This window comes from Coturnix japonica, chromosome 7 (genome assembly GCF_001577835.2).
Source record: "Coturnix japonica isolate 7356 chromosome 7, Coturnix japonica 2.1, whole genome shotgun sequence".
Lineage (NCBI taxonomy): Eukaryota > Metazoa > Chordata > Aves > Galliformes > Phasianidae > Coturnix > Coturnix japonica.
This window is the reverse complement of record NC_029522.1, coordinates 29,361,658-29,381,692: the sequence shown is the minus strand read 5'-3', so window position 1 is coordinate 29,381,692 and position 20,035 is coordinate 29,361,658. Positions and strand designations below refer to the sequence as shown.

General features: G+C 37.5%; 1 protein-coding gene across 8 annotated transcripts in view; it reads left to right on the top strand.

The window, feature by feature from the left end:
• LRP1B (LDL receptor related protein 1B) overlaps window positions 1-20,035 on the top strand; it is a 547,576-nt gene that overhangs the window by 122,502 nt on the left and 405,039 nt on the right. The window contains exon 1 of one of the 8 annotated variants that reach the window (XM_032445720.1): window positions 9,852-9,908. The exons of the other annotated variants lie outside the window; for them this stretch is intronic. The gene's annotated coding sequence lies outside the window, so the exon portion shown is untranslated. Of the gene's footprint in view, window positions 1-9,851; window positions 9,909-20,035 lie in introns of those variants that run through there. 8 annotated transcript variants of the gene reach the window in all.

Sequence of the window (20,035 nt, the reverse complement as noted above, 5' to 3'; positions counted from 1 at the left end):
ATTGAAGCCATGAAACCCTCTGCTCCAGGCACAAATACAAAACACTGAAGTTTGCAGCTGGTGAGAGGAAGAGAGAGTGGGGCTGAATTCTTCCTCTCTCCTATCTTGCATGATGCCACTGTTGGTTTCCAGAAGGGTAAGCAAAGGTGCTAGTACTTTAGTCTGATAGCGTAAGTATAAGTTCCTGCTTATGTTATAAACCTGATTTCTCAGCTAATGAAACACATCTTGCTCTTAGACTTTCCCCTTTTCTAACGTGGGTTAAATTCTATATCTAAAGCAGTCTCTTCTCAGTGAATGCTGGGAATAAAATAAAGCAAATTAAGTAAGAAAGAAAGCATCCACATTTGCTTCTTGGTGTTTGCTCCCTTGGGTATTTTTAAGGTGTCAGCTGCTGGTGGGGTTTGCAGCCCGAGCAGATGTCCATTTTTGCAACTGGAGACCAAAATGAGAGAAGTGAACTGGGTTTTTTATCACTTATATTTCTCATGAGAGTAAAAAAAAAGTGGTGTGAATCTTAGTTTCTACACTACCAGAGAGAGAAAACAGCTGCTTCTGCAAACTTTAGCTACATATTTCCTGTAATCCTTCTGCTCTTCTGTGCTTTAAATGCATTGCTGCCAGTGATTGTGGGTTGTCAGCTGGCATTTGTGGGTGCCTTCTCATCTTTATATATGTTATTATTTTTTTTGTGTAATTAGTGGATTTTTATCAGTTGAACTTAAACTTAAGGCAACGTTCATTTGGGACTCTTTAGTAAATGTGTAAGAGGGTTGGGGGCTGTAGCATAACACATATAAACTAGTTGCATCTTTTATTCAGATGACTTAAAGGGGATTATGATACGGTGCAGTGATCTACTGATTCATTTATTTGAAAACTGAAGCTGTGAATTACGGGTTTCTGATCTGTTGGAGCAAAAGAGTTAATGATAGTCTACCTAAATAGTGGAATAAAATACAGCTATTTATTTTCTGGGGGGATTATTTTAGGGATGAAGGGATGAATCTGTTGAGTAAGACATTACTGTGAAGAAATTCTAGTAGCATTCTCCTGTGGTAGCAGACCATGAGTTCAGTCTTCTGGGTTTATTTACCTTGGTGAATTCCAGTCTTGATTCATTCTTATTGGTAAGATCAATGCACAGAGTTCTTCTTGCATGACCTCAAAAATAGTAATTGCTTCCCTATGCATTCCTGAGCAGCGTTTCCAAAGTACATGTATATGTTGGCAGACCACAGAGAGTCATGTTGTTTTTGCAGGTGCTTAACCAGCCTTTGAGCTTAGAGAAAAATATCCTTTTATTGCACTTGATGCCAAGTTATTTGAGAGCACTATTTCCAGCTTAGCTGATATGAAATGGGACCCTGGCAGGTAGAGGCTCTCTTCTAGCATAGCTAAAGGTCATGGCTGAGCTGGGCTGAGAGCTGATGGGAGATGCGGATGGGGACAAGTGCGATAAACTCTTTTCCGGCGTGAAAAACTGATAGGACAGCAGATCTGATAGCATAGGAGTTGGACTCCGTTCTAAGTAGGTTTAAATAGGATTGGCACTGAAAGGGTTCTGTCAAGGCATGGCATTTTCACTTCTGTCTTTGTGAAATTCATTCATGCTCATCTAAATTGGTTTTGACTTACCTTGTATCAAGGAAGTAACTTGTAGGGCAACAATTTTCTTTACTTCAACCCCTATGATGTATGTGAATAAAATTATGCTTAAAGTTTTGTTTTGTTGTTTTTTATCCCTCCCCCCAAAATTAGCCTTGTCTGCTTGTTTGGTAGTGCAAGGTAAATTCCAGCAGATGTGTGCTGCAGGTGTAGATGATCAATGCTTTATGACAATCCTGTTTCTAATTTTCCTCTAATTTCCTTGATTGCTTATGAGTTAATTGTGTGTGCAATGATAGACTACAGAATGCTGCTTCATCAGTTAATTAAGAATAGATAAACACATTTTAAGACGTTAAAATAGCTTTTTTGACACTTATTTATGTTTTCTTGAGTGGTAACTGTGTTTTTCTTTAATTTCTTTTGATCTCTGGAAATGTGACGTGTGATTGGTGATCAGCTACTAAATCAGAAATTAACTGATTAAGTAACTTATCGTGCTAATTGAATTATACTGTTATATTTCAGATCCCTCAGACACTTCTGTGGTAAAGCATACTGGGCCTGGGTGATGCTTTGGTTTTAGTTCGCTAAGGAGTTTACATGAATATAAATATAATTGCACCTCTTTTTGCCAATTGATTTTTATTATAGTGCTTAATGGTTTGTTGAATAGTTTATAGGGTAATGAATGTCATTTCCTTGTATTATACTATAAATAACTTGGCAAATTTTTAATTAGGATAATCATGGTAGGTTTCTCTACTGCTGTAATCAAGCTTTGCTTTTTGCATCCAAGAACTAATGTACTTCTTTATCAAGTCAGGCCAATTATGTTTTTCTAGAGTATGAATTTTTGTTGATTGTGCAATGGTTTTCTAATAGTGCTTCACTTCTTGAATCTCGGCTCTGCTTTTGTTGAAATCATAATTAGCTCCACTGGGTGATTTTTAATTACTTAAGTATTTCTGATTAGGAGAATACAGTGGACAGAAATTTTGTTCCATGAAAGATTTAAAAGTTTGGCTTCCTGTTGTATTTGAAGAAATTTAAGCTAAGAGTGTCAAGAGCTGAATGCCTCCAAGAGCTCAGGAGTGTAATATTGTCCTACATGTGAGAACTTGATGTCTTCTGGAGCTCTTCTGCAGGGATTACCAAATGAGTTGCTCACGAGATAGCAGCACAGAGACTTGCAGCTCCATGACATTCCCCCTTCTGCTGCTGACAGATCTTAACCACATTGCCTTTTGAGTGCTTCAGATGTTACTTGTGGGAATGTATTTTTTAATTAAGTAGGGCTAAGCAGGAAAACAAGGCTGTTTGTCAAAAGGGAAACTTTTGGTGGTATGCTTTCCATGTACGTGCTTCTGGTGGAGTTTTTAATTAAGAATAGGGTTCTTGATTTCATGAAGGAATTCTTTACAAGAAGATTATTCTAACTAATTTTGCTCTTTTGAGCAAGAAGCAGTTTGCTACCACCTACAACTTCATAAAACATTCATGAAGTTTCTGTCTTACCATATTGCTGTGTTGCAAATGATGATAGATCTGCAGAAAGGCCAACTCTTTTCTCCACAGAAATGAGAAACTTGCATTCAAATTTGTTTCCCTTTATTACATCTGTAACAGAAGCAGGGGATCCTAGATGGTACCAAGGGCTTCCTGGTTGCATGCAGACCACACTGAGCAATACAAATGCCCGTTTCATTGCAGAGATTTGGCTTTCGCTGCATTGCGGAAGGTTTCTTCAGCTCTGCGGCCCCAAACTAGCTAACGCACACAGATCTAGCTGTTCACCTTCTGCAGCTCTGCAATTATGTCATCAAATACAAATTGAAGCATATGGTCACTTCTATGAAATACAGAGCCTGAGAAAACTGGAGAGAGCAATGATGAGTCAAAAAAAAACCAACAAAAAGAACAAAACCCAACAATGCAGTGGAAATAGTTAAATGTCAATGACTGCATTGTGCCTTGTTAATATTTCACAGGAATGCTGTCAACTTTTTATAGAGCCCAAAGGATTTACACATTTTTGTGACAGATTATCATGATTCCCATCAGTACACTTAATGCCAACATCTGTAGGATTCCATCTAATTTAGGAAACAAATGTATTCTGTCCTCGACCAAAGAATAGTTTGGATGTTGCAGGAATTGCTTATTACCGTAGGGTCACTGCAATTAAGTGGAGGACAGAGACTTTTAAAAGGGTATGGCATGGGGTAACATTATGCTTTCCTTTTGGCTGCTGTTTTAAAATGCAAGTTGACTGGTGCCAGCTTCTGGTCATTGTAATGCAATGAAAAAACATGATATTTAACAGCTTTCAATAAACAAATTGAATACCACACATGCTCATAAGTACAGGCTATAGAAAAATTAGGACTATAATTTATGAATCAAGAAGTTCAGGGATGTAATATAGCATTTTTATACCCCATTCTTGACTTTCTTTAAGAACAGTTGTATCTTATTTTATATCTTTGTGTTCATTGAAAAGTCTCTCGAAAACTAATGTAATTTTCTTTACATTAAATCTTGACCACTTTATTTACTAATGCACAAGAACACCCGTTTAAAAAGGAAGAAGAAACCAACCCAACATTCTGTTTTTGTCACTTTTGACATCTTCATAATCAGTGATGATATTCCCTTCCAGGCTTTGTTTTGTTCTGCTAAATAAATTTCATTTGATCTCTTCTCCTGGTGATCTCTATTCCCCAGGTCATATTTCAGCCTGCTGGAATTCTTAATATTTTATATCGGTGTACTGACAGTCAAGGAGAAGTTCTGTTTCATGTTATGCATGAATTAGTTTCATTTATGCCAGTGTGGTACCAGTTTAACATTACTGGAAGTAGAAATAGTGCACTTACATTCTTCCATGGAATGGATACCAGAAAACTATGGGAAGGTCACCTGTCTATATGACATAATGTGATTGTATGCCTACAAGGAGGAAAGACTGATCAAAACACTAAGGAATGAATGGAATTTCTCACAAGCCATTTAAAATGTAACTTTGCCCAATTTCTGTTAGCTCTGATGATGAAAAAGAAACGTAACGAGTTCATTCAAAGGAAAGGTTGGGACTTCGGGATGTTCATTAAGAAGTCATTCCTTCATTCTGTGTTCCTGTAGATTTCTGGTATCACTTCTAACTTGCGTACAGTAACTATGTTAAGTTCCATCTTTCTGAATTTTAATTTATGTTGTGCTTGAAGCAGGTAACTTAAGGGATGGTGAGGAGGGAAACAGGGATTTTCATGAAGTTCTCTTTTAAGTTGGTGGTGTTTAAACCAGCCGTTACTTGAAAAACTTAGAAGAATTTTTACCTGCTAGAGGATGCTTGTTGAATTACATACTTCTTGAAATACGGTGCTTGCTTTTGAATGATAAATGTGCTATTATGTACTAAAATGTCAACCTTGAGGTTGCCTTGGTCCTGTGTTCTTTTGACAAGACAGGAAAGCAGAACAGAATCAGTGAATCTGATCAGAATAAAAATGAACTTGTAAGCCGATAAAGCGAGTCTAAACCACTTTATTAGAAACAGCATTGAGTTAAATGGGAGCGATACTGCATTTGGTTTTGAATGATGAATAGGACTTCACTTTTAAAGGTTATTTTCTCTTGATGTGAGCTGAGTGTAATGCTGATGAAAGGTTCCTTCTGATTCACATGGATCCTGTATGGCTTTTGGCTGTGTGAAGTTCCAGTTTCTAAATGTATGAAAGATATTTCATGGAATCTAGCAAATCCATGGTCTACTTTTGTTTTGCCTTTATTCTGATATATATACACACACATTAAAGTTTCTGTTTTCATTTCTTTTAGGCTTTCTTTTTTTCTTTTTCTTTTTCTTTCTTTTTTTTTTTTGAAATTTTATCTCATTTTTGTTTCATTATCAACATATCCCATGTTACTGTTTTGTTTGGAGCCTCTCAGCACCACTTCTGGAGCATCATTAATTAAGTAATGTCACCTGGAGGAAATGAGAGGGGAGGTGCTGGACAGCAGTGTGTTTGAGCCAATGCAGAAACACTGGAAAGTGTGTCTTGTTTAAGAAGTGCCCAGTAAAAACCTTAAAGGTTTGGGGCTTTGACTTTTTTTTCCTTGGGAAAATTAGCACTTTAAGGAAGTCTCTAGAAACACGTATGCAGGTCTTTCATATTTGTGAAGCATGGGGAATTTTCTATGTTCTTTCTACCCAGTGCTCATGAATTCCCAAGTATTTCTGTTGTAGAACATAAAATTCATTTGGAATGGTGGATAAACTGCCATGGGAGGTTAAGTTGGTCATACAACTACCAAAGAAGGGAAACTATACAGACCAAGTCCTACCTCCTCAATCCTTAGACTGCATTATGTTATGCTCCTTTTACTGAAAATGGATTCACAGTGTGATATTTCTGATTGAACTAAGGCAAACGAAAGTGCTGCCCAGGGTCCAGGCGAAGGTAACAGCACAGTTCTGATGTAGATCGTTTCATCTCTTGCTGAGTTGATAGCAGTGATTATACTGAAAAATTTGAACCAGTGGTCAAGACATTTAAAAAATTACTTTTGAGAAATATAATGTAATTTATGTGTTTATGCCTTAGGCTGTTTGGTGATGAGAATGGTGCTCTGAGATCTGAATAGGGCGTAGGATCTCAGGGAAAGTTAGGGTAGGGAATGAGGAGGTTATGACCAGCTTTATTTTACTTATCTTCTCTGTCGAATCCTAATAACAATGATTAAAAGATCTTTAGTCAATTTAGCAAAACAGTGAACAGAAGTAGAAAGCTGTGTGAGGAAAAGCTCTGGTCTTTTCTTGAAATGAGAGGATAAACTTTTGTCTCTGCTGATCTTGTAGTTCAAGTAGATGAAAGGTGTGGCTAAGATGGCAAGGGTGTAGCTCCTTCTGGCTGTAATGCCCTCAGCACTGGAGACATGAAATGTGCTCAGCATCACTTTGATTTGACTTCATGGGGTGATTTAGCTGCAGTCCACAAGTGAAAGGGCAGTATTATCTCTGTTTGAATTGAGGAACAAGTATTTCACCTTGATTCCTGAGATTAGATGAATATGTGGGTCTTTGAGGATCTTAGTGATCAGTGTGCCTTAGTTACAGGTGTATGGACACATTTATTTGATCCATATCTATGTTTAAAAAATAAATCTTAAATGGTAAAATAAAAACACAAGTGTCCTCATTCTGATGAGATGTGCATTCTGTGAAATGGCACTTTAAACCTACTTGAGTATCATTATTGAAGTGACTCAAAACAGTTTAGTTCTTAATTGATATTAATAGGAATAACCCTCAATGACGTGAACTTGGCAAGCCAGAAATTGCAGCTGTTCTCTGCAGTAGAGGCAGTAACAAAGATAATTAATTGTTTTTTCCCTGGGAGATATATTTAGATTGTGCAATCTAAATATTCTTTTCCCCAAGCCCTAATTCAGGCTTGGGTTTGTTCTGCAAATACAGTAAGCAAAACAAAACTTAATATTTTTTCACTGTCGTGCCATAAGAAAACCTATTGCAATTATTTTTAAAAATGTAATTGGTTATTACACAAACTTTCAAGTGAGGACATAAGCAGTCATAAAATAAGTAGTAATTTGATTAAATAATAAAGCTTTGTAGGAATTGGCTTAAAGAAGCTGGTACTTGGAGAGGACTCAACAGTAATGTACCAAGGGAATCAGTAAGGGAGATAATGTGTTCCTGGCAAGTATTTAGTCTAAAAACTATTCTTGAGCAGGCACAGAAATGTAAGGCTTGGGAGGGATCCATACAGGTTATCAAGTCTAATGCCCTGCTAAAGCGGGTTCCCTATGGAATGTTCCATAGGAAAGCATCCAGATAAGTTCTGTATATCTTCAGAGAAGACTCCACCACCTCTTTAGGTAGCCTGTTCTAGCACTCCCTAACCCTCAAAGTAAGATTTTTCATCATATTCATGTGTAACTCCCTGTTTTCCAGTGTGTGTTCATTGGCCCAGGCCAACCTGGTTGGTGGACACCACTGAAAAGAGCATGGCTTCATCCATTTGATTCCTGTTCATTAGTTATTTATAAATATTGGTAAAATCACTTTTCAGTCTTCTCCAGGCTGCACAGACCCAGGTCTCTCAGACTTTCCTCATGCATAGGATGCTCCAGGTCTGTAGCATCTCTATGGCCCTACTGCTGGACTGTCTTCAGCAGTTCCCTGCCTGTCTTGAACTGGCGAACCCAGAATTGGGCACAGTACATCAGATGTGGCCTTGCCAGAGGAGAAGTTGCATCTTTGCGATGTGCTGGCAGTGTTCTTCTTGATGTGCCCATCTTCATTTGCATGTAACTCGTAGTCACCATTATGATCTTCCTGGATCATTAGAGAACATACCAAGGTTCAGTGTTGAAGTGCACCAAGAATACTAAGACAGTTGTGCTAAAGCTTTCCTTTAATTATTGATGGTTGGGCTTTATATTCTTTCCAGTTAGTTTAAAAGGATATCAGTGGTAATGCATCCTTACAGGTGCTTCCCCTAAATACGGCCCTAAACTGTGACAACTATTGAAATGCTCAGGACCCTGATCATTACAGAGCCTGTGAGACAGTGAAACAGCCTCCTTATGTCCCTGCTTCATGGGTGTTACACTGTAAGTGGGCTTTTCCTGGCTCTCCAAGCTGTGATAAATAGGAGTGTGCAGTTTTTATTAACACTTATTTTAATAGGTGTTATAAAACTCATTCATTTAAATGCCTTTCCATAAAACAGTGTTGTTCTGAGCAGGGTTTCTTTCACCCGTTATTTATTTCTGCCATACATCTTTGCTAGTCAATTTTTGTCCATCTCAATAATATGAGAAAACATAACATGCATGTGGTGCCCTATGGCTTGATATGCTATTAATTAATTGAACTGTAAAAACCAGCAGCTTCTGGGGCTGGCTCCATCATAGCTTCTTTTGTTTCCCTTTTTACTAATATAGTACTAAGCCACCAAAGTAAACATTTACCTTTATGACGTAGATATTTTCTAAGCTGGGCTTCCATCTAATCATGCCCCTCTCTTCACTGCTTGTTAAGAGATAAGGGATATGCAACAGGAAATACTGCCTGTTATTAACTGGCAAGAAGCTCTTTATTCACTTACATCTTAAATGAAATCTAAATTGTGTCATGCTTTGTATGCTGAAGAAGTAATATATGCTTAATTAAAAAAAAAAAGGCTCGATGAAATTCATTGTATGTAGGTTGCTCTGAAAGTAGTGCCTCATATTTGTTACTGTGGAAACTACAACTTATAGGAAGAGTGCTGCAGTAGAGTAAATTCTCAGATACAAAACACTATTTTTCAACGTTGCCACCATTACCTGTGCATTTCTGCCAGTGATGAACAAGAGTTTGCATAAAAATATGCATCAGTGGAGGTGGGTTTTCAACCATTATAATTCAAATAAAAGTGTAATATCAGTTTCTTGGAATGCATATAGAAAATATTGCACAGTCTAGGCTGGCATTCAGTTCTTCAACGACTCTAGGTTTGAGAGCTGATGCTGCTTTTAAATACACTGGACTGCTCTTAATGAATCCATAGCTGGGGGGCACGTTAGAAATTTGTTCACGTATGTAACAGGAGAAAAAGATCTATGTATAATAATATGTGAGAGACTTAAGTATTATCAGTGTGATCATAGATCAGATCAAACTAGTTCTTCATGGAGCATGTGCATATATACACATATGTTTTGTTAGAATCATAGGGGTTGAGTCTGCTTCGTTGTTTTAGCCTGGAAGCTGAGATGCTGTAGAACAGCTGCAATGAAGTAACTAGTGCAGCTCTAAGGAAGCAGCCCTGCCAGTAATTCCTTGACTCCAAAATCACTCACAACTGAAATCATTATTCTAACCTGCTCCAAAGCCATGTCTGTCTTCTGGGGAGAATTGCTTGCTCATATGGTTCTGCATCTCTTTCTTTCCTGCTGCTAGAATATAATTAAAGCCGCTAAAAATATGTGCTTCCTATTATTGGCTTTTTTTTTTTTCTTTTTCCCCTCTTGCGTTAGCATCTGCTATTATTCTATTATCAAGGGAAAACATAGTATGAAGATGAATGTTACTTGACTCTATTAAGTGGACCATGCTACGTAGAGATATAGCATCTCCTTATTTCTGGTCTGATCTGAAGTCCACTGATGTCTTTAAGTAAAAAATATTTGGCGGAACCTGCTGTCTTCACTGATTTTTTTCAGAGTCTTTATGCCTGTTAGATGAAAGGAGACTTCTGAACTGTGAACCACCAGTTTCATGCTAACTTGTGAGTATTCATATTTTAGTGCAGTTGAAATTAGTAGAACAAATGGGGGCATAATTATTGAGCTTTTGCGTTACCGACATCATACTTAATTATGGTTTAATCTACAGAACATACTGTTTGTTTAATAAGTCCCAGCAGAGACAGTTCAAGCATATGTTTTTGCATCACCTGGAGGTAGCTGGGAATGACTGTGGTAACACTGTCAAGAAAGTGACAGTTTACAAGATTTTACTTATTTTACAATATACAGCGTGGCTCACGGTTATATGCAAGAAATCAGTTAAAGGTAAGCAGTAATAAGCACTTAGAGCGCATGTAGCTCAGTGTGTTTTGCACAGAGAGTCTTTGTTTCCCTTTTTGTGTGTGGAAAATGGAGACAATTTTCTTAGCAGTCTCAGTAGCTCACAAAGCTGCTAATAGAACCCTCAGCATCCCTCCTGCTAAGGTGAGCCCTGGTTATTGCTAACACAGGCTAAACATTGATCAGCCTTTTGACCTACGAAAATGATGATCTCCGCAAGTTCTGTCCTGAGCTTGCTAACTACAGGTGTCTTGGGTTTTATTTAAAGCTGCCCTATTTTTTTCCTGAATATGGAGTTTCTGGTTTCCTTTTCCATCTCCTCAGTCTTCACTTGAATTTTAATTATTGCTGCCCACATGTGGAAGCTCTCCAGAGTAGTTATAAAGTTTTGGACCAAAGAAAGCTGGGTTAAAGATGAGCTGATTTGCTAGTTTCCCTCTAGGCTGCTTTGTGGTAAGATGGGAGTTTCCACTCAGAGAGCTGTGGTGTGCTGTGTTTATTCAGGTGTCCATCCTGCACATTAATGCAGTTTCCAGCAACTCCTTATTCAGCACATCAGACTTATGACCATGATTTCCGTGACTGCCTTGGTACCCTTTGAAAGTTAGGATTGAATTGGCTACCATTCAATCCTCAGATATGTGATAGCTTTAAGAAAGGAGTTACGTTAAAAAGTGAAATTGTTTCATCCCAATTGCCCATTTCCATCATCTTGACCATTTCATGTGATTTTGGTAGCTTTAGGGACTGCAGGGATATGAAAATGATGGCTGATGGCCCGTTGATAGCAATTCTGCTATTGAATTAAACGTTACTTCCATATGAGCACGGTGTTGGGTTTTTTGTTTCTCAAGTGTCCAAATATTGCCATTATCTTTTAAAATCCTGTCCTTACAAAGCTTTGATCAAATGTTTTCTTTATTTTTCCTTCTATCTTTTGTCTTATGTTTACAGTGGTTTTTTTAAATGCAAGTTAACCTTTATGAAGGCTAATAGAATTTCATCTCAATGAATGAAAGTAAAAATAGTCTAAATTCATAATGTTTTGTTTTTCTTTTAAGTAGTTTCATACTTAATTTATATATACAATTGTGCCATGCTCTCACTATTCTTTACCAATTATTCTTCTATTAAAGATGTTAGCATTACAAAAGATTAAGTACAGCATGATGATTTTTCTATTCTAGAAGATGGGCAATTCCCAGCTTGCTTTTATAAAAAAAAAGGTTTTTGATATGGGTCTGAACCCAAGGCCTGTGATGGTCTTCTTGTTCTTTTATGAATTTATCTTCCAGGTCAGACAGTGTCAAAGGTTTGACTGTTTCCTTTTCACGCCCAAGGTGTGAATTGTGTGTGTACTCATTAATCTGTGTGCCTGTACTCAGTGCTCCTATAACTCACACAATGCTATTCCTGCTGTCCTGCATGGGATAATAAATCCAAGTAGGGGTGGTTTCAAAACTTATTTGTAGGCAGCAAGCTGACACTGTGCTGTTCTAAGCGATGCAATGTGCATTTATGTTGGCTATATTTTTACAGTGCGTAAAGCTGCAGATATGAAGTCTGCCCATTATTTCAATATGATCTGTCTTTGTAACGTTGCCTTTTTGGAGAGAATACAAGCTGGCTCTGTAAGTAATATTTAAAACTTTCCAGTAGTGACTTGATAAATATTACATCTTACTACTTCTGAATATCCATATTCAGATATTCACGTTTAAGATCTACTGGCAGCATTACCTAAAATCACAGAGCTCTACTGGTATGAAAATTGTTATTCAATGAGAGCGTTTCTAAATTACACCTTAAATTATCTGTTTTGCATCATGCTATCAAAAAAGATAGACCTGAACTGTGGAAGACCACAATTTTAACTAATTTCCTGGCTGTTAAATTGCCGTGAGGCTTCTATTAGGTGACCCATTGGTGTGCCATTGGCTTAATTCTTATTGTTTAACTTAGAGCTGTTGATTAGAGCTATTTAAATAATGGATATGGCTTCTGTGGGGCCCAGAAAAATATAGTCAAAGTTTTATGTAACAGCGATTTAACAATGATTTATATAAAAATAGTTATCTTTTCATTGTAGGTTTTGAATGCTAAAACCTACTTTTTTTTTTTTTGTGATTTATTTCTTTTTTGGTATTGAAGTTATGCAGTATCCCAATTCAATGGAATACTTAACCTTGATAATAAGACTCCTTTTAATTGTGCATGTAGATTGCATTTAGGAAGCCTGGTTTACTCCTTGTTCTTCCATCCTTTTAACCACTGAGTTTAGCACAAGGATATTTCTTTGACACTATTTTCCTGTAGATTAATTATTCCAATTTAAAATTAACATATATTAAACATATGTAATTGCTTACAGTAGTAGATTTGGCTGCCTAATTTCATGCAAGTCTTCTGTTTCGCAAAACAAAAACCTTCATATTTCAGACTTCTTTAGTCATTAAAATTGAATTATGCAATAGGATTCCATCTGCTGTCAAAGCCTGTTCAGTGTTATTTTCTGTCATTTTAAATGGGACTGTTCTAAGATAGAAGCCTGCCATCCGTAACCCTTGCTTCACAAGAGCCCTTTCCTTTGTCACTGCAAGAATGTCTTAATGCTGAGCGCCTTCTGGGGTTTCCCCCAAGAATTTGGTTCTCTCTACTTGTGTCTTGCCATTCCCCATGTCATTGTGCACTATGCTGGTGTATTTAAATGACATGCAGGTTGCAAGTTCTGGCATGTGTCTCCCCCAGGCCTTTGCATTTATCACTCTTGGGGGGGAAACCATCTTTGCTATCTGTCAGACTCAGCCACTATCTCCATGACATGATCATGGTTAGCAGAGCAGTTAGCAGTAAGTGATTGGCAATAGAATGACAAAAAAGTAGATAGAGGAGATGGATTGCTCGGTGTTGCTGCACTTAAATGTGAGCTGTAAGCAGCAGTTCTGAGCTGGATAAATATGATCTGATTGCAGTAATGACAGCTAGGTTGCATGTTATTGCAAACATTCTCTCTGTTCAGAATACCTGAATGAGCCATTGCCATTTAGTTGTTGGAAGACCAAACGGTTTCAGGATTAACCTATCTGGTCCAGCATTGAAACCACCGTGAGATCTGATGCAGAGCAGACAAATCAACAGCCAATAATAAGCACAACCCCAGCTTTGTCTTAACTCAAGATTTCCTTCTGCTGTTAAGAAGCAATTTTACCTTGGAAACGTTACAATTAAATATAGAAGGTAAAGAAGTTAAAATTGTACTTGGAAATTGCCTGGTTAAAACAGCTAATGCAGATAGTAGAGGGGAAAAAAGTGCACTGAACTGAAATGGTCTTGAAATTGGCTCAGGGTGACTTTTCTTCAGTCCCAGTTCTTCTGCTCATTTCTTCTTTTCAGGAGTGTATATTTCCTATCTTTTGGAGATATAATCCTGGGAGAAGCAGCTGAGAGACTGAGGGTTTAATCTTTTCTCTGGTGAATTTCCTCAAGAGGCAGTAGAGTAAGTGTACGAAGTAATGTATTATGCAAGCTATCTCTCCTGAATGCTTCCTGAATTTCTTTTGCATGTGGAAGTTTGTCTTGACTATTGAGATACAGCTATTTTAGGTAGGAGTCATGGATTGCAGAGTGTCCTAGTAAGGTTCCTGTCAAGATCCTCATTATTCCTTAATAATAAATAGGAAAAAAAATATAGTCCTTGTAAGGTCCTCTCTTGCAACTGTTCCCTCCTGATGGGGAGGCTTTACACCACAGCAAATGAAATGGTATTTTGAAAACAATATGATAATACAAGCTGAGGTGGAGAGGCTTACAGATTCCACATAAATGATTTTCTTTTGTGGCATGTGGAAGACAGAGGACTGGAAACCTTTGAGGACCTCTCACAAATGAGCAGTTTTATTTCTGTTTATCTTGGCACCGTCTGGATTTCAGCAGCTGAAGGGGTGTGGTGGTGGCTCTTACAGGGATTGTTGTTCTTTGTATATAAGGGAATAAGTGATGGTCTCTCTGACTCATCATCTTGAAGTTAATAGTCACTTGAAGCCTGGCTGTTGGGGGAAGAGCAACCTTTCACTGAGGAATGTGCTTGTTTCCTCCAGTTTTCAGGAAGATAAAAGGTAATTGTAAGGAGCTAATTTGCGGTGGGCTTGTTAGGACTTTAAACATTTTATACAGGACTAGTTGGAGTAGGGCTTGGCAAATTACAAGATTAGAAATAATGCTTTTCCTATTAGTATAGCTCTATTGTAATAAAGATGGTGTCTTGCTCTTCTGTAGCTTTTTTTTCTTGTGTCGTTAGATAACATTGCTATAATGCCATTTCATAGTTTGCTGAGTTATGTAGTATTGTGTGACCCCTTCTTGATTAGGTAAAAATCATTTTGGGAATATTTGGGTCTTTCTCATTATCTGAGTATTTCTTAGACTTCTCTATCCATAAAGTGTGCCAAATTAAGGCAGAATAATAACCTTCTATGGTTCAAATCCACAGGAGGGGACACAGGGTCAGCCTCTTTAATGGGTACTGTGTAGTCAAAGGAAAAGCAAAAATGAGAGGAACAAGGCTACCCCTAGGTTTATCACCTCCTGGCTGCCAAAATATGATTTGTATAAAGCCGTGGATGTTTCTGGTCTTCTTGTTAATAGTAATCTCTAACATTACCTGCTCAGCTTGATCTCTAACACTGGACAAGTTTGAAAACAGTGAAGAATTATTTTAGCTGTCTAATAATGTACGTATGGAATCTGAGCGTGAATTTTTATAGATGAGGTTATGCACTGAGAACTAGGATGTCTGATGGCAATTAGAAGACTGACCAAACAGTAAGCAAAGTGCCTGCAACCGTGCTGGGGGGTCAAATGTGCAGACTGGGGAATATCTCCACACACTGTCTGAAGGTGTGTAGCAGGAACTGAACATATGGTGATGCCAGTGACTGGTACCTTTGTATGTGCTTTGCCTATGCAATTAGTTGATTAGTAACTGCTGATTGATGACTAACACATTGGGAACTGAATGAGTATACATAAAACATACACATTCTTACTTGTGGATGGTATGTATGCATAGAAACATGTTGCTTGTTGAGCCCTTTTCCAGAGCAGGGCCACTAATCAAAGCCTAGTTGACCAGGGGAGATCGCTGGATACCACAAACAAAACAACTGCTCTGACTTTGTACAGAACTGAGAAGGACAGAAGCCAGTGATAACAGCGTTTCTTTTAGACTCTGAGTGTAAAATTCTGCTTATCATTTTGTTAGACACACTCCAAGCATGTTGTCTGTACTTCAGCTCAGCCAAAACTTGAATGTTTTACTGTATATTGGGCTCTTAATAATGTAGGCTTAAGTAAAAAGGTTGGGAAAGGATTATGTCAGTCTGAGACATCCTAAGAAGGAACTGTAATAGTGCATACTTTCTTTTCCCATCTCCCTTTCAGTTATAGTAATTTAGGTTTTAGCATATGACGAATTCTATCATAAATTACTACCAGAATATACTTTCCAACTTCTGAGTAAAATTTGCAGAAATTAATCTGCAAAACCTTCCATGTTTCAGAGTGAAAGATCAAAGAAAATCCCAAATGGAAAACATGCTTTTGAGAGGGGGAAAGAAATTCTGAGTTTTTAAGCTCTTGTAATGAAGATAACTTAATTAAAATCAAAGCAAGGCTAATTAAGGACTTTAAAGTGCAAGTTTATGGTTGCATAATATATTTGAAACATGGCAGAACTGCTCTGTTATCATCGATATGAGTTCCCCACAGTTGTACACATGTAATGTAGGCCCCATTGAGTGGATCAGAATGTAAAAATACACCTAAATTCCAGTTCTGTGCTTGCTGCCATTGGCCTTTCTAATTTCCCTTAGTCTTCCAGCTCTTTTACTTCTGAAGTAAGTGCTTTTTGGGCAGGTATGTCTCCATCTTTCTTTGAAGTGCTAGCACAAAAATTCATAATATTGAATGCTTAAAATCCTCTAATTTCCAGTTAGCTTAAGCTTGTTTTACAAAACAGTTTAGATATTATGATCTTTTCTATCCCCTAGTCATTCATTTGCTGGCATATCATATCAGTTAGAAGCTTGTGTTTGAATATATATCTTTGGAATAGTTAACACGTGTTGTTGTTATGAATATGTACTGAAACCTTAATGAGCAAACTTCCTTCTATAATGGATTAAGGCCGTTAGGTTGATTATTTTTGTTGATTTTTTTTTCCACTTGGAAGAATGTTGCCATATGGGAAGTTTGGTTTTTCTGGGGACTCTTGGGTGTTCTCAGCAGATGGAGACTGAGGCATTCTGAGGACAGCAGCACAAGGGGCAGCTCCCATCTGATGGGTCATGGATGGAGACTAAAGCACTGCATGCTTCACTTGTAACAGGAAGGCAGAAAGATATTTAAATAAAATAGATAAAATATAATTTAAGCAATGATGACAGTGACTTAACAAGATTCAAAATGGCTAGATATCCTTGACTATTTGCTACACAGAGGGTGGGGGTGCATAATGAATCTAAGATCAAATCTTAGCAAAGCTAGTATAGCTTAAAAACAAGCAATCCCTTACTTCAGATCTGTTTGTAAGGCATCAACATGTACTGGGTGAATGTGCGCAGGTGCTGAGTAAATTCAAGAGGTGTTCCTGCTAAGGGAACTGGGTGTGCAGCCAGTTTCTTGCTTGGACAACTCTCCAGGGGGTTCGTGGGCTGCTTGCTATTTGTGGGGTAAGATGGTTGACTCCTAGTTCTACAACTTGGAGCTGTATCTGTTGAACTAAATGTCTGTTATCAGGTCTCTGAGCACCCAGTTTGAGACAATATGGTGGTCATTAACTGTCTCCGGTGATACCTTGATTGTTATCAGTCCCAGGACACCAGGCTGTGTGGGAGGGCAAGGAATGCACTGTCAGTGCCTGGATCTTTGATAAAAGCAGATACTAATCAGTCACAGTGAATCATTTACCTTCTTGCTGTAGAACTGAAGAAGCACTTGATTACATAGACACTATCTCCTGCACAGTCCTTGTTAAGATGCCTGATGACCTGCAGTGTGCTGCAGATAGGAGTATGTGAAACTTTGGAAAGTGCAAGTATTGATAAATCCAACTCAGAGTTATTATTTTTTCCAGCTTTACTGTAATTAGCTTCCTAATGGAGATTTAGAGCTTTGTCCTCTTAAACTTGTTGCTTGTCTTTTTACAGACTGTGTTTTTTTCTCTCTTGAAGCACTGACAAAGGCACTGTTGGATATTTGTTGGTGAAACTTTCCTTCTAAGAGGCATTGCCAGGTGTTTGCAGCCAAGGGTAGGAGTGCTGTCCTTTGGGAGACAAAGCATTCATTTACCCGTAGAGAGATGATTTCTAACCATCTGCTCCATATCTCAGAATTGGTATGTTAAAAATATGTGAATCTTCTCATCCGCACTAAGCCTGCCAGCTCAGCACACATTATACAGAAGGAAACTGTGCAGAGAAGTGCTACTGAAAATCACTGTTTTCTTCTATTGAGAAATAAGGCCATCTTAGATGCCCATTTTTTTAGTTATTTTTTTCTTCTATTTTTTTCCCAAAGAACACCAATTGCAGCGTATTTATGATTAACTGACCCAATTCATTATTCAAAGACAGCAGCCGAGAAAGAAGCGATAATTCTATAGATATGCAGAAGAAAACAGTTTGAAAAAACATTTTCAGAGCCAATAAAACCCTGAGCTAATATTAAGTTCCATTCTTCAAGACAAGATCTGTTTTTTAAAGTGTTTTTTTTATGTTAGTATTCTCACTCTGCTGGGTTTATCTATAGATAGAGGATATGAAAGGCTGATCTCCCTGTAACTTCTTTAGTGTTAAATTTAGTTTAATTGTATGGAAATAGTTATCTTGTTTTAATTAGAAGGGGAAAAAAGAAGCTGCAAACAAACTCTTTCTCCAAATGCATTGCCCGTACCTGAGCTATGTATGAAGTAGCTTTTTAAATCTTATTTACTTCAAGATAGGCTCTTTTCATAAGCTTCATTCAAAACAAGATGATATTTATTTATGCAGTTATAAGTGACCATCTTCAGATTTAGGGCAACCTGGTACTCTAATAGTCATGGGATAATCACCTACATCACTACTTCCTGGCTGCTGTTCCTCATATAAATAAATAAAAAACCTCTTCCCGTCAGCAGTCTTACCATTTTTTGTGTGTGTCAAACTCTCATTACCCTTGAGCACAGTGATAGGATATGTCCCATTTCCATATATTTCCTCATTTGAATGCTATTCACTTGGGCACGTAGTGTTCTTCTGAGTTTGCTGTTTTGCTGTTTGGGTATGTTTTGACTGGCAGTTGACACTGAGTAGTGAAAAGGTATTTTGGTATGGATAAAAGCATAGACCATAATGAAACGATGCATAATGGCAGAGCCTCTAAATTAATGCCAGCATGGCCATCCTGGTTATCATTCCACTTCAAATCTGGCACATCCAGGGGAGTGGTTCTTCCCTTAGTGCCAAGTATTCTTCAGTGATGGCCACTGGAGTTATAGCCAAGATTTAATACAGACCTTGCATTTAAATCAGTGTGTAAATCCTTTTATTAGCACCATTGTAAGTTTAGTTTACAAACTTAAATAGCTATTCTGAAGTTCTTCATCACTTTCAGATGTGATTTTTCTCAGTGCTGAGGCTTTGCTTGCTGCAGTGTGTGATTATACTTGAGAGTATTAAATTTCAGCATAAATGACAGCATTGATTTCTCCTTCTAGTCAATTATTTCCAGTTAGGAATTAGGAAAGAAATGAGATTTCTTTTTCAATAGAAATTTTTGCATTTAGATAATTGGGTGTGTAAACTCCATTATGTACACACGTTTTCATAAATTTTAACTTCTTATATTTATTCACCAGTGGGTTTTTTCCCCTCTTAAGTTATAATATAGTTCTTGAGAACTGTAAATATGGTGCCATCAGCCCTGCCTGCAGTGGGGGAGTTGTTGCTTGATGATCCTTGAGGTCCTTTCCAACCCAAACCATTCCATTCTATGATAACTTGTTTGTGGCTACTTTTAATTGCCTGCTGGGTTTAGTCACGTAGTGCTGGCAGTTTACATTGTGCTACAAGGCCCCTGGAGACAAATGGCTCTACTGTGGATTTTTAAATAGTTATATAGTTGTATGTGTGTGTATATATGTATGTATATATGTGTGTGTGTATATATATATATACACACATATAGATCTGTTCATATTGCTGCGTAACCTTGAAATGCTAGAACTGGCCAAACTGCCTCCCTCTTTCTTACTTCCAGCAAGTTTTTCAAGATGAGCTTTCAGTGCAGAAACCTTAAGCATCTCCATGAGATGCTTAAGCAAAACTGCTTCCTTGAGCATATGAACTTTCTGATATTCAGTCATTTGTTTTGTACAAAGATGAATATAATGGAGCTTCTTACTGTAAATGCAAATTCCTATGGAGTTACAGAAGTCCTTTGGTAGCCATATTAAGTAATACAAATGGTATCTACCTTATAGTTGCAACTTTGAATTCTTTGAATTGTATCTCTTGATAGATTTATAGGCTGACATTGAAAATGAGATGTGTGTATAGGAAATGGATGAGTTAATTTTAACAAAATACATAGCTCTATCCTAAAGAACTTTCCTGTGCCATAAGTTTTCTTTTGAAGCTTAGAGTCAGCTTTACAAGCATGTTTAGAAACATATCTTCAAAGGATTAGAGAATGCAGTGTGTATATTTTGTCTGGAAAATGTGTTTTGTTTTCCTTGTAGAAAGCCAGCTGAGTTATTTGGAGGAACACTGGGTGTTTGTTGTAATGC